The 26,004-nt window shown below is 37.3% G+C and overlaps 1 protein-coding gene across 2 annotated transcripts in view; it reads right to left on the minus strand.

The window, feature by feature from the left end:
• LOC115223637 (somatostatin receptor type 2-like) overlaps window positions 1-25,785 on the minus strand; it is a 149,615-nt gene extending 123,830 nt beyond the window's left edge. For both annotated transcript variants that reach the window (XM_036512348.1, XM_036512350.1), the window contains exon 1: window positions 25,041-25,785. The gene's annotated coding sequence lies outside the window, so the exon portion shown is untranslated. The remainder of the gene's footprint in view (window positions 1-25,040) is intronic.
• Between the last annotated feature and the right edge of the window lie 219 nt (window positions 25,786-26,004).

Below are 26,004 nucleotides of genomic sequence, written 5' to 3' on the forward strand. Positions count from 1 at the left end.
CACATGTGTATATATATATATATATATATATAATATATAATATATATATATATATAGAGAGAGAGAGAGAGAGAGAGAGAGAGAGAGAGAGAGATGTATCGCATACAAAAACCTTAAACGGCTGTATATACAATAGACAATACACGCCTATTAATTTCTAACAATATGAAAGCTAAATATTTAATTTTGACTTTCCTTACATTAAAAATGGATTTATGATCAACATACGTTACATTATACACAATTTTAATATAGCTAACAGAAAATGAAGATTCGATACGGGAACCACACTTGGAAGTATTAATATAAAAATAGTGGGCATGAAATTACATTTAAGAAGATTTTATAATTTAATTGTTCTTTCTGAGAATATATGATACGAGGAAGCAATATTCAGCTACATGTTAGAAATATAGGTGTTATTTAGAGAGTTTGGATATATGTTGCAAAGAAAATACAAATAATGATTTAGTAGGATATATGTCACATATATATATATGAATAAATTCCCATGTGTGTGCGTGTGTGTGCGTGTGTGCGTGTATATATATATATATATATATATATATATACGAGGGAGCAGGGGCTGAAAGGTTTTGGACTTTAAGGTTATCGCGAAAGGCCTGGGTGGATGCCCAAATTTCTGAGCTCTTTTGCAGGGCATAGAAAATGTGAAAGACAGCTGCAATAAGTGTATGAATCTGTATTCTCCCACCCGACCCCACAAAATCAGGAACTTTTCAGCAACCACTTTTTTCTATATGAATATATATAATACTGTAAAACGCACGTGACCTAGGGGTTAAAATTTCTCATCTCATGACCGTAACATTATGCAATTTCCGAAACGGAAAGCATGTTGTGTCCTTGAGTAACGCACTTTATTTTCGTTGCTCCAGTTTACTTTCACCTTACACAGTGGTAAGAATTAATGGCGAAACTGAGCGGCACTGCTCTCTATCTCCGGCTGACATATATTGGATGTTCAACTGACCCATGAGTGAGGGGTCTAATGGTAAGTTTCTATTCGCAACTACACAAGCAGCTAAACAACTGTGAAATAAATATTACTAGGCTATACTCGTAACTGTATAGAATTTTGCAAAGTCATAATTTGAACTTGGCACAGGGGAGTTTGAACTATGGCACGTAGTGAGTCGGACAAGTTACCGTAAATAATTTTGTCCGACTTTCTAACATTGCACAAGGAAATACAATGAATCCGTTTGTAGAACTCATATATATCAAGATCAAGTTTTACTCGCCTCCTTATGAGAGCTCAAAATCTCTCGTGGAAGCGCCATCCAACCAAAATGCAAATATATGGGAAACTACCACCTATATCATCTCTTGTGAAAGGTAGAAGAGTCCAGTTTGCTGGACATTGTTGTAGAGCTGAAAACGAGGTTATTTCTACTCTTCTCGTCTGGAAGCCATCTACTCGCAATACCAGAGGGAGCACACACTCCTACCCTGATGTAATCTCCAGGGATACAGGCATCCAGCAACAGGACCTCCGTAATGCTATGATGGACCGTGAAGTCTGGCGTAACATAGTAAATTCCATTGTCGCGACCACGGTCGAACAATGATGATGATGATTTACTCATTGCGTGTTGATATGGGGCTAAAAAGCACCAACAATTATGTAAGGGACAATGAAAGCGGAGTGCTTGCATATACGTCAATATGCCGAACAAAGTGCTTAGCGGCATTTCATCCGTCTTTATGCTCTGAATTCCATACCACGCCATGTCGAATTTGCTTTTAATCCTTTCGGGGTTGAGGAAAGTGGACTGGAAGCACTCCGTCGGTTACGACGATGAGGGTTCCGGTTGATCCGAATCAACCGAACAGCCTGCTCGTGAAATTAACGTGTAAGTGGCTGAGCACTCCACAGACACGTGCACCCTTAACATAGTTCTCGGGGATATTCAGCGTGACACAGAGAGTGACAAGGCCGGCCCTTTGAAATACAGGTACAACAGAAACAGGAAGTAAGAGTGAGAGAAAGTTGTGGTGAAAGAGTACAGCAGGGATCACCACCATCCCCTGCAAGAACCTCGTGGAGCTTTTAGGTGTTTTCGCTCAATAAACACTCACAATGCCCGGTCTGGGAATCGAAACCGTGATCCTACGACCGCGAGTCCGCTGCCCTAAACACATGTAATCGACTTACCCGCTTCCCCGGAATTGCTTGCCTTGTACCAAAATTTGGAACCAGCAATGGAAGAGGCAGTGTCTTTGACAAAAACGATAGAGTTGTCCAATAAACTGCTTCGCTGTGCGAATGCAAATCCGACCCAGACCAAGATTTGTTGCTTGTTCCTTCTCGAGCAATGCCTGACTCATAAGGGCCGGTTTCCCGGTTTTTTGGCGTATAGGTTCCCCACCTGGACGGGACGCCGGCCCATCGCAGGTGAGCTGCAAGATGCTGTAGGAAAGAGTGAGAGAAAGTTGTGGCGAAAGAGTCAGCGGAAGTTTCGCCATTACCTTCAGTTGGAGCCGCGTGGAGCTTAGGTGTTTCGCTCATAAACATGCACATCGTCCGATCTGAGATTCGAACCCTCGATCCCTCGACCGCGAGTCCGCTGCTCTAACCACTAGGCCATGTGCCTCCACAGACCAAGATTTCCTTGCGACAAAAAGATATACTATGTCAGGAAGGTAAAAATGAAGTGATTGTAAGCATGCAGTATCGGACGCATCATTACGTCCGGAGTTCAAATCTTGCCTAGGTTTACTTGGATGATTGATTTTATAGTTCACTAGAGCCGATTCAAAGCCACCAACTAGTACATTGGATGATACTATTGCTAAGATTCTGGTAGCTCTCTGGTTATTGATTGCCTTCCCCTGCCCTTCTCATTAGTTGTGACAGCCTTATAAAAAACCAGTATCATCGCCTTCCTTCTGGCACAAAATTAAAATAGTAAAACTATAAACAAGTCCATTCTACACTCTGTTTCAATTCGAATCAATAAGACATTGAAATATATACAATAAATCCGTTTCTACAATTTATATATCAACGTCATGATTTCAGTTATAAATGGCGTGTCGAAACAGAATCATCAAAAGATTAATTGATAATTGACATTTAATAACATTTATTGTAGATTATAGTGAAAGATAATCGTTTCCCTATGTAAGTAGAGGGTAATGCCAAGGAGGAGTGCTATTGTTCTTCTTCGTCATCACGAGAGAAATTGTGCGCGCACATGAATGAGCAAATATACGTGGAATATATTTGAATTACTTATGATGTGGATTCACACACACACACACATACACACACACACACACACAAAGACACACGCTCACACAAAGACATACGCACACACACACACGGGCATACACACATATGCATACATACATTTATATAGATAGATAAATGCATACGTACATATATCCATACATAATTATAAAGTGAGCCACAAACTATTTTAATGATTAACTATGCGTAGTGTATTCAGCACTCATCTCTTTCGTTTCTATACCTATGCGTTTATGTGCGTGAACAATTGAGAGGTCCTGAGTCTGTTCCGCTGGTTATATTAAAATTTTCTCACAATTAGAGAAAATACTAATATCCAATCCGTTCATTAGAATTTGGAAATCAGGCAGATAATCATGTATTGTAACAGTATATGTACGTATATATCTATATACGTATATACGTGTATATATGTATTTGCGTGTGTGTATGTATATACACACACACACACACACACACATATATGTATATATGTATTGATGTATGTGTGTAATACATACATATATATACATGTATAAACATATCCACATATACACACATGTATATAATATATATATATATATATATACATATAGATAAATATATATATATATATATATATATATATATATATATATGTGTGTGGTGTGTGGAGGCGCGATGGCCCAGTGGTTAGGGCAGCGGACTCGCGGTCGTAGGATCGTGGTTTCGATTCCCAGACTGGGCGGGGCGACGTGAATGTTTCGCCACAACTTTCTCTCCCTCTTTCTTCTGTTGGCCTGCTCGCTTAGCCAGCGGTCATTTGAATGCTAAACAATGCCAAGCGCATTGTGACCAGCGATGTGTAGCAACATCTGATTGTCTGGTCGGTCACGGTGAACACTATATACCACACACATATATATATATATATATATATGTGTGTGTATATAGTGTTCACCGTGACCGACCAGACAATCATATATATATATATATGTGTGTGTGTATATAGTGTTCACCGTGACCGACCAGACAATCAGATGTTGCTACACATCGCTGGTCACAATGCGCTTGGCATTGTTTTAGCATTCAAATGACCGCTGGCTAAGTGAGCAGGCCAACAGAAGAAAGAGGGAGAGAAAGTTGTGGCGAAACATTCACGTCGCCCCGCCCAGTCTGGGAATCGAAACCACGATCCTACGACCGCGAGTCCGCTGCCCTAACCACTGGGCCATCGCGCCTCCACACACACACACACACACATATATATATATATATATATTATATATATATATATATATATATATTATATATATATATATATATTTCTCTGTGTGTGTACATATGTGGATATGTTTATACATGTATATATATGTATGTATTACACACATACATCAATACATATATACACACACTTGTATAAATATATATGTGTGTGTATATGTCTGGGCGCATGTATGTATACTATCATACATGTCATTGCTTGTTTGGAAACGCTTTGGTTTCCGTGTGTCTACATTTAATTACGTTGAAGATATAATTATGCAGTACATAAACGTTGTATGTAAATGCAGTTATTACGATCTAAACTTCGAGAATGATTTACAAATTTCTTTAGTTCCAGTAATAATGGCCTGCGATTGCAATTTCCTAACTAGCGGTGACATTTCATGTTTAGTGAAGCCTAGCTAGCTTTAAAAGATTGTTTCGAATGCAGTTAACTCCATATCCAAATACCCTGTAAATTACCAGTATTATAACTCGAAAGCTATAAATCTGGTCGGGGTGTCTGCTGAAATCTCATTAATTCACTATGGACGTTTTCTATTTCAATAAATGTGAGCACTGTGTCAACATCTGCTTGGCAACTGATTTCCACGACTTCACCTACTTTCTTTTTTCTGTCTCGCATCTGGACCATTTTGCATATATTTTGCTGAGGCTTTTTCGATAAATTTTGTATCAACATCATTTTATTTTATGAGTCTGTGCATTCATAGCATTGCTATTCCTAGCGCTTTTATCCTCAGAACTGTACACTACGTCGATTACAACGTACAAATACTATCGTCACGTTTACTTTTCAGGAAGCAGCCTATATTCTTTTGTTGGTTCCACACTTGAGACGTAAGTAGAATGTGTGTCGCTCGTGGCAGCCATCTATTTGCACACTTCCACCCGCAAACACAAACTATACATGTTTATACAGAACCAAATGGGCCACGCTGAGAATTGCATCATGCGAAGCAGACCATCCTCTACCATCCCGGGCATGGTACTGCTCCTTCCTTCTCAAGCCAAGCCTGGCTCATAAGGGCCGGTTTCTTGGTTTCCTTGGCGTATAGGTTCCCCACCTGGACGGGACGCCGGTCCGTCGCAGGTGAGCTACATGATGCAGGAGGAAAGAGTGAGAGGAAGTTGTGGCGAAAGAGTCAGCAAAAGTTCGCCATTACCTTCTGCCGGAGTCACGTGGACCTTAGGTGTTTCGCTCATAAACACACACATCGTCCGGTCTGAGATTCGAATCCGCGATCCCTTGACCGCGAGTCCGCTGCTCTAACCACAAGGCCAGAGTCAGAATCTGTTGTCGTATCATGCTTCTTTGTCCATGTCTTTACGTGGTTATTATTTTTTGTTACTCAGGCGGTGAGCTGACAGAATCGTCAGCACAGCGGGCAAGATACTCAGCCGCATTTCGACCATCTTAGCGTTCTGAGTTCAAATTCCGCCGAGGTCGACTTTGCCTTTCATCCTTATACTGTTGATGAAATAATTACGAGTTACGTACTGAGATCGATATAATCGACTCGCCCCTCCCACGCCAGAAATTTCCAGGCATTGTGCCGTCTGATGTAAGGTTTATTTGCTTTCCTATAGTACAAATGTCCCTCTCTTAAAATAAAATCATTGTTGGTCAAAACGTGACCAGTTTTATGATATAGTTTACTGTGAACATGAAGCATTCTGGCGACATAGTCATTCAGGAATTTCTACTGATATACATATACATTTTCATCTGATGACTTATGAATCAATCTCAGAGTATAACTTCTTGGTCAGTAGTCAGAAACTCGTATCTGATTTCCATGATCCATGATGGCATATCAATGCTTGGCTGTTTGTAGATGTTGTATGAGGGGCATAATGAGGCATTCAAACGGTATTTGAATCGGTGTTTTCACTTTATGTAGAAGCTGTTGCTATCACTATTGATATAGTAGTGTAGCAATAGTGTGGGATGTCTGAAGAGACCCTTGGTTTTGCCGCCCTTCCTCACGCACCCCTTATATTGCAGTCCTTAAAATGCCGTCTCCATAAAAGCGTCGCCGTGGGTGGGCCGTCCACCACACACATTCGCTAAATCTGCTTTCGTGCTGATGTTGAAAATTCTGGTTTCAGCAACCGCTTTCGGATTTGAAAGTCGACTATCCGTATTTATGTGTGAAAATCTACGTCTGTGTATGTATATGTGTGTATATGCGTGTTTTATGTGCATGTTGCCTGTTCATATAAATGTAATGGGCTGGGCTGTTCAGTTTCACTTGACGCCGCATCGGTGATTGGTTAAGCAGTACGTGACCAACTCCCAACGTACCGGTTGTATCATCAGTAGCTAAGGCGGCGAGTTGGCAGAAACGTTAGCATGCCGAGCGAAATGCGTAGCAGTATTTCGACTGCCGCTACGTTCTGAGTTCAAATTCCACCGAGGTCGACTTTGCCTTTCATCCTTTCGGGGTCGATAAATTAAGTATCAGTCACGCACTCAGGTCGATGTAATCGACTTAATCCGTCTGTCTGTCCTTGTTTGTCCTCTCTGTGTTTAGCCCCTTGTGGGTAATAAAGAAATAGGTATTTCATTTGCCGTTACGTTCTGAGTTCCAATTCTGCCGAGGTCGACTTTGCCTTTCATCCTTTCGGGGTCGATAAATTAAGTTCCATTTACACGCTGGAGTCGATGTAATCGACTTAATCCGTTTGTCTCTCCTTGTTTGTCCCCTCTGTGTTTAGCCCCTTGTGAGCAGTAAAGAAATAGGTAACATCAGTAGCTGCCATACGAGCTTGGGTCAACCCAGTCCCTGTCAATATATATGTGAATAAGGAAACCTGACGATGGGAGTGAACATAAAATTCAAATGTACAGCCTTGGTACACTGTGCAACAATCGTTCCTCCTGGGGAGTAATAACTAGTTGTCTACATGATGTCATACATTTGGTTAGAATACATATCACTCGTCGTCGTAAGTGACGGCGATCCATTTGCTTATTCTTTTATTTGTTTCAGTCATTTGACCGAGGCCATGCTGGAGCACCGCCTTTAGTCGAGCAAATCGAGCCCAGGGCTTATTCTTTGAAAGCCTAGTACTTATTCCATCGGTCGCTCTTGCCGAACCGCTAGGTGACGGGGATGTAAACACACCAGCATCGTTGTCAAGTGATGTTGGGAGGATAAACACATACACACAAACACACCCACCCACACACACACACACACACACACACACACATATATATATATATATATATATATATATATATATATATATACGACGCGCTTTTTTCAGTTTCCGACTACCAAATCCACTCACAAGACTTTGTTTTATACACATTTTTAGCAAGAGTGACTATGTAGTAGGTAGCTTGCTTACCAACCACATGGTTCCGGGTTCAGTCCCACTGCGTGGCACCTTGGGCAAGTGTCTTCTACTATAGCCTCGGGCCGACCAAAGCCTTGTGAGTGGATTTGGTAGACGGAAACTGAAAGAAGCCCGTCGTATATATGTATAAATATATATGTGTGTGTGTGTGTGTGCGTATGTTTGTGTATCTGTGTTTGTCCCCACCCCACCCCAACATCGCTTGGCAATTGATGCTGGTGCGTGTACGTCCCCGTCACTTAGCGGTTCGGCAAAAAAGGACCGATATAATAAGTACTAGGCTTACGAGGAATAAGTGCTGGGGCTGATATGCTCGACTAAAGGCGGTGCTCCAGCATGGCAGCAGTCAAATGACTGAAACAAGTAAGAGAGAGAGAGAGTAAAGAATATTAATTCCCTTAGTTATTCCCTGGTCTTAAGAAATATCATAAGCGAATTGGTGTCAAGGCAGTTATTTACATTGCTAAGTGCCTCATTTATGAGACAGGAATTATACTTATGGTGTAGCCATATGATTTAGTCACAGATGTTTCTTCTTCCTTCTCACATATCCTTAACCTTATATTTAAGCAGCTCTTCGATATAAGACATCTTCTAATCTGCACACTTTCTTTTTGCTGTTTCCTGGTTCATGTTCACTGAACTTTAGTGAAACTTTCACTGAGATGTAGACACGGATATTAATATTCTATCAATATTCTTTAGTAGTAATGTTGAATATGCTATATTGATTTTATCAGTGAAGAATGGCTAAAGAGATTTAGGAAGGCTATGGGTGTGTCATATGTACTGGAGATACAATAAAGAAAACAGTTTTCTTTGAGAATGAGAACGCTGACATGTATTTATCAGAATTTTATGAAAACATAATTTGATGGTAAGACGATTAACTCTGCTCATACACACACACACATACACACACACGCATATATATATATATATATATATATATATATATGTGTGTGTGTGTATGTGTATGAAGACGCGTGGCATAGTTGTCGTTAGACTGTTTATATATCCCGACAGGTGGAGCGTGATGTTCACGAAAAGACAGATCACTACATTTCATATTGCTTCAGTCCACACAGCTGTAAATGCGTAACCCGGACACGGACAGGTATTACGTATATGCGAAATGTTCCTTTGCAGCTTTGTAAGACCATATCTTATTGTCCCTCTCTATAAACACACACTCACACACACACACACACAGGCTCACACACATATATAAATTTAATTAGAGGATATATTAACCTCGTAATGGGATCGTTACATCCAACGAAATAACGGTTCAATAGCTTGTATTATTGGGGAATGAAACTACCTTAAAACAACAGGTACATGTTAAGCATATAATTTATATCAAGTTAAATGAAGAAAAGAAAATGGAGAGTAGGAAGTTGATAATTAATTTTTATCAACAAATTGGTCATCTTTACTTCTTACAGCCATTTCAATTAATACTCAATAATTTAATTATAAATTTTTGCATTGTGACATGAGCATAATTTCATCTTAGAAAAATATATACCTTGACTCTGTAGGGTTTGCTGATGATATATCGGCATGTAACATCTCAATGTATATGTTTTTCCCTGATGAAATTATGCGCATGTAACATAAAAGCAAATTTGAAGCACAAATTTGTAATTAGATTATTGAGTATTAATTGAAACAGTTTTAAGAAGATGACTAATTTGCTAATAATCAATAATTAACTTCTTATTCTACATTTGCTTTTTTTTCCATTTAACTATACAGGAACTCCGTCAGCTGATACGTCAGCTGATACGATCAACGAAACAGCTTGCTCGAGAAATTAACGTGCAAGTGGCTGAGCATTCCACAAACACGTGTACCCTTAACGTAGTTCTCGTGGAGATTCAGCGTGACTCAGAGTGTGACCCTTTGAAATACAGGCACTACACACACAAAACACACACAAAACACACACACACACACTTATTAGAAGTGTCTTATTAGGGTTGGAAATCCTGGTTCCTTATATATTCCTATATAAGTAATCTATATAAGTAACCTCTATATATAAGTAACCTATTTCTTTCCTACACGCTAGGGGCTAAACACAGAGAGGACAAACAAACAAGGACAGACAAACAGATTAAGTCGATTACATTGACCCCAGTGTGTAACTGGTACTTTATCGACCCCGAAAGGATGAAAGGTAAAGTCGACCTCGGTGGAATTTGAACTCAGAACGTAATGGCAGACGGAATACGGCTACGCATTTCGCCCGGCGTGCTAACGTTTCTGCCAGCTCACCGCCTATATATAAGTAACCACTACCTATATACTCCTATAGAAGTAACCTATATAAGTAACCACCTCAATTTCCTTTGGAGGTATTGTTTTCTAAATTCGCTTAATTTCCGCGTACTCTATTCACAGAGCAGGTCCGCAAAATTTCGAACTTCAGTAGGTAATCGTGGATTACAGGTTAGCTGAAGCGAGTTACATAATTTTATTCAGTTTTTAAACGCCGAAGGGTTTTAATGTAAGAGTATTAATGCTGAGTTACCTAAATGGGGCTTTATATTAAATCGATAAGCAATTTATTACGATAAATAATAGTACTCCGTGTATAATATTTTCTGATTTCAGCATAGAGCTAGAAATATTGAGAAAAGGCTGAAAGGTCACTACCATAGACCCAGCACTTGAATATTACTTTATTTCGTTGAGCACAAAGTTATGAATTGCAAAGAAAAACTGAGCGTAATTTGAACTCAAAATGTAAGGAATGGAATCACGCAATACATTTTAACCGACTCGTCGACTTCCATTCGCTGCTTAATTTTAAGTGTATGGGTGATATTAGTGAATGATTCATACAATATTCATATACAACGCTAAAACTGTGTTTTGCATACTGGGCGATACTGTACATAATATATAATAGGATATAAGGTGGCCAAGGAGCAGAATCGTTAGCATGCCAGCCAAAATGTTTAGCGGCATTTCGTCCGATCTGCGTTCTGAGTTCAGATTCCGCCGAGATCGACTTTGCCTTTAGTCCTTTCAGGGTCGATAAAATAAGTACCAGTTGAACACTGGGGTCGATGCAATCGATTTTCCTCCTGCCCCCAAATTGCTGGCATTGTGTCAAAAGTTGACACCACCATATGATAGGATAAGAGGCGGCCAGGTGGCAGAAACGTTAGCACGTCGGCGAAATGCTTAGCGGTATTTCGTCTGCCGCTACGTTCTGAGTTCAAATTCCGCCGAGGTCGACTTTACATTTCATCCTTTCGGGGTCGATAAATTAAGTACCAGTTACGCACTGGGGTCGATGTAATCGACTTAATCCGTTTGTCTGCCCTTGTTTGTCCTCTCTGTGTTTAGCCCCTTGTGGGTAGTAAAGAAATAGGTATTTCGTCAGTCGTTACGTTCTGAGTTTAAATTCCGCTGAGGTCGACTTTACCTTTCATCCTTTCGGGGTCGATAAATTAAGTACAAGTTACGCACTGGGGTCGATGTAATCAACTTAATCCGTTTGTCTGTCCTTGTTTGTTTCCTCTATGTTTAGCCCCTTGTGGACAATTAAGAAATAACAAACGTTAGCGCGGTGGAGAAAATGCTTAACGGCATTTCGAACATCTCTACGTTGTGAGTTCAAATTCTGCCAAAATCGACATTGTTCTACATCCTTTCGGGATCGGTAAAGTAAGTGCCATTTGAGTACTGTGGTCGCTATAATCAGTTTAACCCCTTCCCGAAATTGCTGGTTTTGAGCCCTAATTTGAAAGTAATATATGCAAGGATATAAAGGTGGCAAGCTGATGGAATCCCTAGCACGCCGGTGAAAATGCTTAGTGGCGTTTAATATAGGATATGTGGAAGATATCCACATGTGTGGAGTGTAATATTTCTACCTATAGTGCACATTAAATTATATAAAATTATACCTTTATACGCAGTTTAACTGTTGTCTTATGTCAGATATTAATATAATTTATGATTAATATTTACAAATAAACATCAGCTTGAAGTTCTTTACAGGGCGTAAGTCTATAGAAGATTGGGATATATACGTAAGGAAGGCGGCGTGCGGGCAGAAACGTTAGGAAGCCGGGCGAAATGCGTAGCCGTATTTCGTCTGCCGTTACGTTCTGAGTTCAAATTCCGCCGAGGTCGACTTTGCCTTTCATCCTTTCGGGGTCGATAAATTAAGTACCAGTTACGCACTGGGGTCGATGTAATCGACTTAATCCGTTTGTCTGTCCATGTTTGTCCCCTCTGTGTTTAGGCCCTTGGGGGTAGTAAAGAAATAGTTATTTCGTCTGCCGTCACGTTCTGAATTCAAATTGCGCCGAGGTCGACTTTACCTTTCACTCTTTCGTGGTCGATAAATTAAGTACCAGTTACTGCGTAACTGGTACTTAATTTACATAGACCCCAGTGCGTAACTGGTACTTAATTTAACGACCCCGAAAGGATGAAAGGCAAAGTCGACCTATATTAAATTTCACTAAGCATTCCCCGTCTTTACTTTCTGAGTTTAAATTCCACCGAGTTCGACATTGCTTTTCAATTTTGTGTTTAGGGTCGAAAAAATGAGTTCAAGCCGAGCACTGGAGTCGATGTAATCGACCGATCACCCTTCCCCAAATATTCAGACCACGTGCCTATCGAAAAACAGATTATTACAGCTATTTACTGCTACACATTCTGTTTCACTTCTATATTTAAGAGATGAGGAATTATGTACATTATTTACATTGTTTACATTTGACTGATATTTGTCCTCATTTTGTTTGTTGTTAACACAACTTTTCGGCTGATATAGCCTCCAGCCTTCATCAGGTGTCTTGAAGAAATTTCCAGCCTGAGTTCTCATTCCTAAGGTATTTTTCGATGTTATTATCATTATTATTAGTAGTAGTATTATCATCATTATTACTATTATCATTATTATTATTACTATTATCATTATTACTATTATCATTATTACTATTATTATTATTACTATTATTATTATTACTATTATTATTATTACTATTATCATTATTACTATTATCATTATTACTATTATTATTACTATTATCATTATTACTATTATTATTATTATTATTATTATTATTATTATGATGATGATGATGATCACTGCCTGGAATTGAACTCGGAGTTTTGGGGGTTAGTAGCCCGGTCTGTTAACTACTAAGCCCAAGGGAATATCAGTCGAAGCGTTGTGCTAAAAGCAAGATGAGGACAAATATTCGACAAATGTAAATGATGTAAATAATGTACATTCTATTTCATTGTTCATCAATATATATCGCATTTTAATGAATTATATACATGTGTGTATTTGTGCGTGTATATGTGCCTGTGTGTAGTCGAATCAAATTTAAATGATTAATGTGTTAAGTCAACGGCTACTCGTGGGAATTGAATCCTTATCTGTTGTAGGTCTGACTGTCGTTCTTCAATTTTATCCCAATATTTACATGTAATTATACATAGCGTTATGCGTGTTTCGAGATCCGGTTCCGAATCAGAACTATTTCACGTTCTCTCGGTTGATTAAAAATGCCATTTATATGAATGTGTGTGTGTGTATGTGTATGTATATATATATATATATATATATATATATATATATATATATATATATATATCACGTGATCACGTGACCGACCAGACCATCAGATGTTGTTACACATCGCTGGTCACAATGCGTTCGCATAGTTTTAGCCTTCGAATGACGCCACCCGCTGGCTAAGCGAGTAGGCCAATATATATATATGTATATATATATACAAGTATAGATAGATAGACAGACAGACAGACAGACATACATATATATATATATATATATATATATATATACACATACATACATTCAGAGGTATGCACAGGCATAGATACGAATATATAAAATTGTAGTTGGCTAGCATTCAGCAAAATGTTGCTTTAAGGCCAATCCTGCCGACCACATGTTTTTATATAGATTGCTAGTAATTAATAATTAGTGCTAGTAATTAATAATTCAGTAAGAGAATTGAGAAAGGAGCATTCCGTGTAACATTAAAAGAGCAAGAGTGAAGGTGTGGTATGTGAAATACGAAGATAAAAAAAAAATAATCTTTTTTAAAATCATCAGATCAGGAAAGACTAGCAGAATAGCGTGAATTGCACACTGTCCCTCATTAACAAATATATCTCATCAAAGCAATGCGTGTATAATATATATATATAATATATATATTATATAATATATATATATATACCAGCTGAAATTGCAAAGATAATCTGGAATTTGACTGAGGAAAGAAAACTTCCAATGACCCGTTCTTGTTTTCTTTGTATCGTCTCTCTGGATGCTTTGTTGTCCCATTTTGTATCACCTAACTCTCCGGATGTTTTGTATTTTATATATGCTGCAGCACCACTTTTAGTCGAGAAAATCCACCCCAAGACTTATTTTTTGGAAGCCTAGTACTTATTCTATCCATCTCTCTTGCTGAACCGCTAAGTTACGGGGACATAAACACTCCAGCATCGGCTGTCAAGGGATGTTGGGGGACAAACACAGACACACAAACATACACACATACACACACACTCATATATATATATACGTATATACAACGGGCTTATTTCAGTTTCCGTCTTCCAAATCCACCCGAGGCTATAGTAGAAGACATTTGCTCAAAGTGCTACGCAGGGGGAATGAACCCGGAACCATGTGGTTCGTAAGCAAGCTACTTACCACACAGCCAATCCTGTGCCACTCCTGCGCCACTTCTGCGACTCTATATATATTTACAGAGGGAGAGATTGATAGATGGATGTATGGAGATAGATAGATATATAGATAGATAGATGGATGGATGGATGGATGGAGATAGATAGATAGATAGATAGATGGATGGATGGATGGATGGAGATAGATAGATAGATAGATGGATAGATAGATAGATGTATGGATGGATTGAGATGGATGGATGGAGATAGATAGATGGAGGGAGATAGATAGATGGATAGATAGATAGATAGATGGATAGATAGATAGATGGATAGATAGATGGATAGATAGATAGATGGATAGACAGATAGATAACTGCATGTGCGTTTCTATACATTATGCGTCTAAAAGTCTGCACTCAGAATATCACTTTAGAATGCAAGGAAAAATGAAAAATAAAATGCCGAATGTGAAGTGAGATTGAACCCGAAAATTTATGGTTGGGAAAGAAAATAGATAAGCACACAGCAATGTGTAATATTGGCTGCTGGCATATTGGCATAAATATTGGAAAAATCTCTTAGCGGCAACAACAACAAAAGAATTGCAATCGATATACAATTGACTGGATTATTTTTAACGTGGAATTTCCGTATCCTAATAAGCGAGCTGAAGCATTGTAAGAGCAGAGACGGAGTCGGACAGAAAGTGAGGGACTGGGAGAAGAGAAAAAAAAAAAACAGGAAAACAACAAAGAGAAAAGGGATATCAGATGCGTAGACGAAAAAAGCACACACACACACACACATATAAACGTAATTGTTCATACATATGTGCATATATATTTATAAATATATACATGTATACATATTAATATATATATATATATATATATATATATATATATATATGACTATATGTGTATATGTTTATGTAGAAATATGTGTGCGTATATATACATATGAATATTTATATGTGTGTGAGTGTGTGTGCGTGCGGGTATTTATATATGTATGTGTGTGTGATTGTTTGACGTCAGATAGTTTGAAATATACACGCATGTACACATGTAAATATAGGTATAGTTATTTATATGTATGTACATACATATATCTGTATATACATATATATTACATATATATATATATATATATATACATATGCTATACTAGCATTATGACCCGGCGTTGCCGGGTCATAGTGCTAGTTTGGTATAAATTTGTTAAATTAAACATTTGGGGTAATAAAACATACAATGACATATTAAAAAGACGGATTTAAAATTCCAGAGAAAAATACATAGAAGATAAATATACAAATTTACAAAAATACATAAAACTCATCTACGAGCCGTTTCGGACATGCGCCAATTAATATGAAACATATATATTTAAAATTGACATTTCCCGCGTCAGGATGTTTTTTACACACAACACATAATACACGGAAACAAATGCACAATTACATACCGGTTACATGCGAAAGACCAGACATTACGTATGCCCAAAAATTCTCATAGATACTGAATGCTACTTTTTAAGCATATAATTCAATCTAGCAGCTATAGTAAATAGTATGCGCCTAGCTCTATCTGGACTAATTCACTTCTGCACTCAATTAAAGTTTTAATATTTTAATTTCTCCTATTCATGCAAAGCCACATATTCGAGTTCAAGTCCTTGATACATTTTATACTAATTGCTATTTTATCTTTTAATTGTTATATTACGATTTAATTACCATATTTTAGTTTTATTTTAATTACTATATTTACCATATTTAATTCAACTGTTATTATTAGCTCTAACTTTTATTGCTATTTTTATTTCTAAATTTCTTATGGAACGTCGAGCGGATCTTATGCGTACAATATATTTTCTTATGATGCTTATATATTACTATATATTTCTAAACGTCGGGCTTTATATCTGTTCTGTAGATATAAATAAATATACGAATATATGTATGTGTTTGATCTTTATGTGCATTTTGTAGTGTTCTTGTAGTTGCTGCTCGCATTGCCTCATCTCGGATTAAAACGTGTATATAGCCATTTGAGCACTACTATTCCAGTCTCTTATATATTTTGAGCGTTGTTGTCACTAACGATCTCAAGATTTAACTTATATTTTGTATATATAATATATACTATATATATAATATATATATATATATATATATATATATATATATATATATATATATATATATCATATACATACAATAGAGAGATGTTTTTGTTTCACTTTTAACACGTAATACTGAAATAGTGGAGAAGATATGATATTTTTGTGGGCTCACCCTAGACAAGAAGTTAAAAGTTTTTTTGGGGCCATGAAACTACACGGACCCTAAGTAAGGCATGTGTAAAATTTGAATGAAATTGGTTTTGTAGATCTCAAGTTTTAAGGGAACACACAGACTGACACACATTCTCAGTTATATATATATATAGATATATGTGTGTACTATATATATATATATATATATATATATATATACACGCACAAACGTAAACATACACACATATTCACAACACGTAAGTACATAGGTGCAAAGATGGCAAACAATAATACTCAAATACCTATTTCTTTATTACCCACGAGGGGCTAAACACAGAGGGGACGAACAAGGACAGACAAACGGATTAAGTCGATTAGATCGACCCCAGTGCGTAACTGGTACTTAATTTATCGACCCCGAAAGAATGAAAGGCAAAGTCGAATTTGAACTCAGAACATAACGACAGACGAAATACCGCTAGGCATTTCGCGCTGTGTGCTAAGTAATACTCAAATACCAACAGTAGACTAATATATTATTTAATGAATCCGAATAAAATTATAGTGCCGTATAGATTGCATAATAGTAACCATTCTTGCTCAATGTCATCTGAACCCTCACACCTCTTCGGCAAGGTTTCCCTTTCATCTTCCTTAGCGCGACAGTTAAAAAAGGCAAAAGAAATAATAAATGAGTTACGTATTGGGTTCACTTACAGGATTGAATTGATCACATAGCTTTTTAGAACGTTTGCCAATCGTACAAGAAGTTATTATTGGGTCAATGCTGTGTGTGTTTCTTCTGATTTTTACTGTCCTATTTTGTTTTCAAATCCTGCCAAAGTCATTCCATCTTTTGTAGGTTGTCATATGAAACTAATCTTCATTAACCTATATACCTAGCTCTATCAGTAAAACGCCGAACAAAATACTGAACGGAATGCGTTTAGAATTTTTAGGCTTTGAGTTAAATTCCTGAAAGTGCCTTGTTCCCCTTATATCACTCAAAATTCGATAAAATCGAGCACTAATTTAGCAGTTGGGTCGGCAGTTTCGATTCACCAAAGTTTTGCCTAAATTATTAACGATTATATCTCTATTCACACACACACACACACACACACACATATATATATATATATGTCTTTATTGCCCACAAGGGGCTAAACATAGAGGGGACAAACAAGGACAGACAAAGGGATTAAGTCGATTATATCGACCCAGTGCGAAACTGGTACTTTATTTATCGACCCCGAGAGGATGATAGGCAAAGTCGACCCCGGCGGAATTTGAACTCAGAACGTAACGACAGACGAAATACCGCTAAGCATTTCGTCCGGCGCGCTAACGTTTCTGCCAGCTCGCCGCCTACACACATATATATATATAAGGAATTCAAATAAACGAAAAAAGAAGGAATAAATACGAACGTGTGCACGTGTACAAGAAACGTATTGGTTTGTCGTTCGGTGAAGGGAGAGAGAGTTTCATGTTTCGAGCATAGCACTTGGTCGGAAAAAGGAAAGGGAAAGTTCATAGATGGAAACGAAATTGCCAACGACTCACCTGTAGTTACATGCATATATATATATATATATATATTATATATATTATATATACACACACACAAAAGATCGAATGGTATCTCAATATTATTTTCTACACTAGGCACAAGGCCCTAAATTATTGAGGAGGGATGGAAGTCAATTAGATCGTCCCCAGTACGCACTGGTACTTAATTTTTCGACCCCGAAAAAAGCAAAAAAACAAAGTCGACCACGGTGGAATTTGAACTCGGAACGTAAAAACAGACGAAATACCGGCGTGCTAACGTTTCTGCCAGCTCGCCACCTTGAAAGAATATTGAATATTGAAGAATTTAGAAGAATTCAAATGATTTGAACTCACATTCATATCTTTACCGAAGACCAAGGTAACATGGTAAAGAGTGGCTATAAGCGGAATCCATGTGATTTTATGTCTATATTTTAATCATTGTCATTTTCTCAATATATATTTTTTATTGCCCACAAGGGGCTAAACACAGAGGGGACAAACAAGGACAGACAAACGTATTAAGTCGATTAGATCGACCCCAGTGCGCAACTGGTACTTAATTGATCGACCCCGAAAGGATGAACGGCAAAGTCGACCTCGGAGAAATTTGAACTCAGAACATCCTGGCAGACGAAATACGGCTACGCATTTCGCCCGGCGTGCTAACGTTTCTGCCAGCTCGCCGCCTTGAAAGAATATTAAATATTGAAGCACTTAGAAGAGCTCAAATGATTTGAACTCACATTCATATCTTTACCGAAGACCATGGTAACATGGTATAAAGTGGCTATAAGTGATTTTATTTCTTTGTTTTAATCATTATCCGTTTCTCAATATTTTTATATATTCATGCTTATGTGTGTACGCGTATATAAGTGTGCTTGTATGTGCCTGTTCATGCGCTCGCGCGTAAATGTGTTTATTTGATAGAAAATGTACATGGTCCCTCTGACATGCACAAAATCCTACGCTAGTTGTATAACAAAAGCACAATCCTACTTTATGGTTGTTAAAATCCTTATAATTTTTGCCTTTTTAGACGTGTGGATGCATGGTCAGGTGTTTAATGCGTTAGATGCCCGACGTTATAATGCGATTTCGAATCTCAAACAAGCGGCATTTTAATATCCTTAAACAGAAGTTTTCAGAGCTCACGTATATAATTTTCCTATAGAACATTCAGCTGTGTACCGAAGGTGATTATTTTAAATCTCATGTGTGTGAAACCGATTGGTAAAACCGATAGATATTAGACGATAACATTTTATTGCATGAACCATTGATATACACACTTCATTATTCAAACATACGATTTCCTGTCTTCTTTCTTACTCATGGCTACTTTGATACATTTATATCTATCTATCTATCTATCTAGTTGAGATTTATATAAAAACAAACGGTGAAGACAGGTGTATGAACCAGTAAGTGTATTAGTTTGACGCTCGAGAAAAATGAAAATGCCTTTTACATTTCGGGCCTATGCTCTTGAACAGAAAGGAATAAGTGAAAATAAACAGAGAGGGAGCGGGAGTAAAAGAAAACTTGTAGAATTCGACAGTCAAACATGGCGAATATATTATATACGTATATATTGCGAAGCCACATGGCTTAATGCTTAAGATATTAGGCTTATGGACATGAGTTCGATTCCGGTGGTGCGTTGTGTCCTTAAGCAAGAAACCTTTATTTCACCTTGCTTCAGTCATCTCAGCTAGCAAAAATGAGTTGTATCTGTATTTCAAAATGCCGTCCTTTTCATATTCTGTATCACGCCGAATCTCCCTGAGAAGTACGTTAAGCGTAATCGTTCCTGTGGTATGCAGAACCACTTTCATGTTGATTTCATGTGCAGCTTGTTTCGTTGATCGGATATATATATATATATATATATATATATATATATATATATATATATAGGGAGAGTTTACGAAAAAAGCAAAAAACGAAGGGTGGGGTACAAAACAAACAGATGTATTAGTATAACGCTCAGGAATAGAAAAAGTATTTTACGTTTCGAGCCTACGCTCTTCTACAGAAAGGGACACAGAAAAAACAAGGAGAGAAAAAAAAATATATATATATATAACTGTGGAGGCGCAATGGCCAAGTGGTTAGGACAGCGGACTCGCGGTCGGGGTATCGTGGTTTCGAATCCCAGACCAGGCGTTGTGAGTGTTTATTGAGCAAAAACACCTAAATATCCACGAGGCTCAGGCAGGGGGTGGTGGTGAACCCTGCTGTACTCTTTCGCCACAGCTTTCTCTCACTCTTTCCTCTGTTGGCTTGCTCGCCATGTTTGACTTTTGAATTCTACAAGTTTTCTTTTACTCCCGCTCCCTCTCCCGTTCAAGAGCAGGGTGGCGTCATTTGAAGGCTAAAACAATGCGAAGTGCATTGTGAACAGCGATATGTAGCAACATCGGATAGCCTGGTCGGTAACGGTGATCACGGTGATATATATATAACTAGCACGCCGGGCGAAATACGTAGCCGTAATTCGTCTGCCGTTACGTTCTGAGTTCAAATTCCGCCGAGGTCGACTTTGCCTTTAATCCTTTCGGGGTTGATTAAATAAGTACCAGTTACGCACTGGGTTCACTATAATCGACTTAATCCGTTTGTCTGTCCTTGTTTGACCTCTCTGTGTTTAGCCCCTTGTGGGTAGTAAAGAAATAGATATATATACATAACTAGCTCTCCGACTATACATATATGGATCCGCCATTAAAAATAAGCAGGGAACCACTTACCCACAGAAGAAACACGTTGCCCAAATCTGGATGAACTCCCACATTCTGAGACTCGAAGGTAACTGATGTTTAGGGTCTATTACTTCATTTTTGGATACATCAGTATTTTGCGTAGTGGTTGCAAATGTGCACCGAACAACTTGTAGGGAACAGGTCACGTACAACATAATTTGGCATAGCTTTGTATATAAGAAGTTTGCTTTCAGAGCATGTGCTTCCTATTTATGTCCCAATATAGACAAATGCTTCTAGGGGAATCATTGCTTAACGTCTGATGTTTGGGAAAATGGAGACTGAGAGATCGACAAATCCATTGTTTATCTTAGTATGGAGTCACCATGTGACGCATATAAGGTCGCGAGGAATCGCTTGTGCCTGGTGAACCCTTAATAGATGAGAAGTCATGGTGAGTATATTGGGCTTTGTATGCGTCTACCCCAGCGTCACTTTGATGGCGTGTGCTCCTCTCCCACATATACATACATATATACATATATATATATATATATATATATATATATACAATATTTATATATGTATGTATGAATGTTTTTAAGTATATATGTAGGTATGTATATGTGCATTTGAAGGCACGTGGCTTAGTGGTTAGAGGCATTCGGCTCATGATCTTAAGGTCGTGATTTCAATTCCCGGCGATGCATTTTCTCCTTGAGCAAGACGCTTTATTTCACGTTGCACCATTCCACTCAGCTGGCAAAAATGAGAAGTACGTGTATTTCAAAGGGCCAGCCTTGTCACACTCTGTGTCACGCTGAATCTCCACTAGAACTACGTTTAGGGTACACGTGTTTGTGGAGTGCTCAGCCACTTGCACGTTAATTTCACGAGGAAGCCGTTCCGTTGATCCTATCAGCTGGGACCCTCATCGTCGCAAACGACGGAGTGCTCCATATGTGCATGCATTTATGTGTGCGCGTGTGCCTATCTGTGATGGTGTTTTTTTTTTTTTTTTGTGCGTTTCAAGACGTGCCAAACTTTGGTGAATTGTGACCCTTTTAAGAATAAGGATGACTTTAAAAAATCGATAAACCCTACTATATAAAGCAACAGGTTGAATATAATCAATCAAACCCCTAGAGAGGGAAACCCGGTACGGCTGCAAACCTACGGCTGAATTCATTATAAATATGCAATATAGATTGAGTATATTTGTGCGTGCGACAAAATATTGAAGTGAAGAGCATTAACAATAAGCCTACATTCTATCTACAGTCAGAGATATAATAGTAATCTTTCAGAGAAGAAAGTTATGATTCTTTATTCAACTTCATGGCAAGCATGCATATGTACATGGCGAGCTGGCAGAAACGTTAGCACGCCTGGGGAAATGCTTAGCGGTATTTCGTCTGCGTTACGTTCTGAGTTCAAATTCCGCCGAGGTCGACTTTGCCTTTCATCCTTTCAGGGTCGATAAATTAAGTACCAGTTACGCATTGGGGTCGATGTAATCGACTTAATCCGTTTGTCTGTCCTTGATTGTCCCCTCTGTGTTTAGCCCCTTGTGGGTAGTAAAGAAATAGATATTTCGTCTGCCGCTACGTTATGAGTTCAAATTCCGCGGAGGTCAACTTTGCATTTCATCCTTTCGGGGTCGCTTAAATAAGTACCAGTTACGCACTGGGGTCGATATAATCGACTTAATCCGTTTGTCTGTCCTTGTTTGTCTCCCCCCCCCTGTGTTTAGCCCTTTGTGGGTACTAAAGAAATAGGCATATAAATATACACTGATACGAATGCACACATATAGATTTGTATACACATATTCATCTAAATATATGCGTGAATGTGAAGATTTATGCATTTTCATATGTATGTGTGAATCTGTAAATATAAGGATGTATGCATACATACACATACATGCTCATGTATCTGTGTAGATATATATATATAAATTACGGTACCATCGATCCTGAAACATATTTCCAATATCTGTTTTTTCCCTCTTCTCTTATCCCTTTCTGTCGGAGAGCGTAGACTTGAAACGACAAAGACTTTTCGATTTTTCCCGAGTGTTAAACTAAAACACCTGCTTTCTGATCCTTCACCTGTCTCTGTCTTTTGCTTCCTGTACATGTGAACGACAGGTAGATTGCGAGAGAGAGAGAAGTACAGAGACAGAAACAGAGGTAGATAGATATATAGATGGATAGATAGAAAGATAGATAGATAGATGGATAGATAGATAGATAGATGGAAAGATAAATAGATAGATGGATAGATAGATAGATGGATAGATGGATGGATAGATAGATAGATACATACATACATACAAACATAGACAGACTGATAGATCTAAAGGAGAAAAATCCTCCCTGAGTCATATGTACTCATAAAGCCGGTTTCCCGGTTGCTGTGGTGTATGTAATCGCCGCAGGATGGGACGCCGGTGTAATGCAGGTTTATTCTCTCTTGTCAGCTGAGCGGATTGGAGCTAGGTGAAACGAAGTAATTTGCTCAAAAAACACAATGCGTTATCCAGTCCAGAAATCGAAACCACTATCTGACGATCGTTAGTGTATGACCCTGATTACTATGTCATTATGGCTCTCTAACATTATATATATATCACAACTGTCCCACGATCGGGTACATGAAATTTTGCGTAACAGGTGTATGAAATTTTTTGTATTTTTGCAGCTTTATTAAAAAGTATATATATATATATATATATCTTTTTTTAATAATTTTGATATATATTTAAAATAATATTAATTAATTAATCTTATGTATTGGCTTAAGTTTTTCATTGTATGATTTGCCTAATAGTGGTTTTATCTCTAATTTAATATAATATATATATATATATATATATATATATATATATATATATATATGCGTGTGTGTGTGTGTGTGCCTGTGTGTGTCTGTATGCGCGCTCGCATGTATGCACGTAGTTCCGTAACTGAAATTTTGTGGATCACTGTAGAAACTTTTGGTCACACAGAGTATACATTTGTTAGTAAACACCAGAGAGCACGCTTTTGATAGTTTTGATTCACAAAATGAAAATGATTTTCTTTGAAACTGATGACGAGAATTGTTGATGTTTTCTCATCAGTTTGAAATGCGAAATACTCCCACAAATGGGAGAAAAGGACGTGTATTTTGTGACTGTGTTTATATACATATATGCATGCACTTATACAAACATGCAAATACATACATATATGCATACATATTTATATACTTATCCATCATATATATTATATATATGTATACATATGTATATATATATATATATATATATATCTATATATATATATTATATATATATACGTGAGAGTGTGTGAGCGTGCGTGCATGTCTGTATGTGTGCATGTCTGTATGTGTGCATGTGTGTGCATACTATATATACGCGCTTGTGAATATGCAATGTGTGTGTATATATATATATATAATATATATATATATATGTAACAAGGTAAAAGTTTTTAATTTTCATTTACTTCGAAATTCGCTATTAAATTGTGGTTTTGGCCGGGTTGGCTGCTGTTTCTAGCATGTAAAAATTACCTTTTAAAAGGGTAATTTTCTATTTTAAAATATGTATATATATATATATATATATATATGCATGTATATATATATATATACATGTACATATATATGCATGCACATATATGCATGTACATATATGCATGTACATATATATGTGTATGTATATATATATATATATATATATATATATATATATATATCGCTTCAACTGCAAAACAATAATAAAAAATTATAACAACATATTTAAACTGAAATATTACTTAAATAACAACAATTATAATAATTATTAACGTTCAGGTGAAAATATAATTAATAAAGCAAAGCCCTACCTTCAGTCTAAACATCCTTGCCTTCACGTCTCGGTGAATATAATAATATATAATAGATTGAGTTCGCCTTTAATCCAACTTCTGAGGTATTGGAAAGTTAAGTGAGAAACTGATATTATTATTTTTAAAGCAGTAAAGAAGTCTCGAAGAATAATCGATTTCGCTTTCTTCCTCTGCTTTCCATCATTATTTTTATTAAATTTATTTATTTTCTGAATTATTAATGTTTCGCCTTCTGTTTTAACTTTCTGTCTTTCCAGTTGTTGTTCTTCAATTTCGTTCAGTCTTACTCGAGATTCGAGTTAAACAGTTTGGGAATCCTGGCAAAGTTTATGCTGGATCAGTTCAATAGTTTTTCACATTACAGCTGCAACGAAACTTCTCTACTCTACTGCTACTACACACTCTTCCTTCTTCCCGCGCACTTCGTTGCTGCTTTTAGAATTTTCTATCGTTACACGAAATGTTATTGTTTTGTTTTTTTTCCTTCTCTCTCCTTTTTTCTTTCGAAAATTCAATTAAAGAACACTTGCTGCTTACTCGCTGTAGAATAAAAAGTCTTGTTCTTGTCTCCTGTCACTTCGATATTTAGTCAGTAGCAGACGCAAAGTAAATAAACAAAACATCATATAACACGACACGGAGGGAAATCACCGCCTAACATATTCATGCGCGGAAACCAACACATTCGCGTTTGCGTGCTTGAGGAATTTGCAAATACACATGTAAAACTATCAATCTATCTATCTATCTATCTATCTATCTAATATATATATATATATGTGTATATATATATATATATATATACTTCTTGTTATTTATATCTCTCTATATATACTTATATATTGCTATATATATTTTTATAAATATATACTTATATATTGTTTTGTATATATATATATATACATATAATGTTGGCACTCTGTCGGTTACGATGACGAGGGTTCCAGTTCATGAAATTTAC

This window comes from Octopus sinensis, linkage group LG23 (assembly GCF_006345805.1).
Source record: "Octopus sinensis linkage group LG23, ASM634580v1, whole genome shotgun sequence".
NCBI lineage: Eukaryota > Metazoa > Mollusca > Cephalopoda > Octopoda > Octopodidae > Octopus > Octopus sinensis.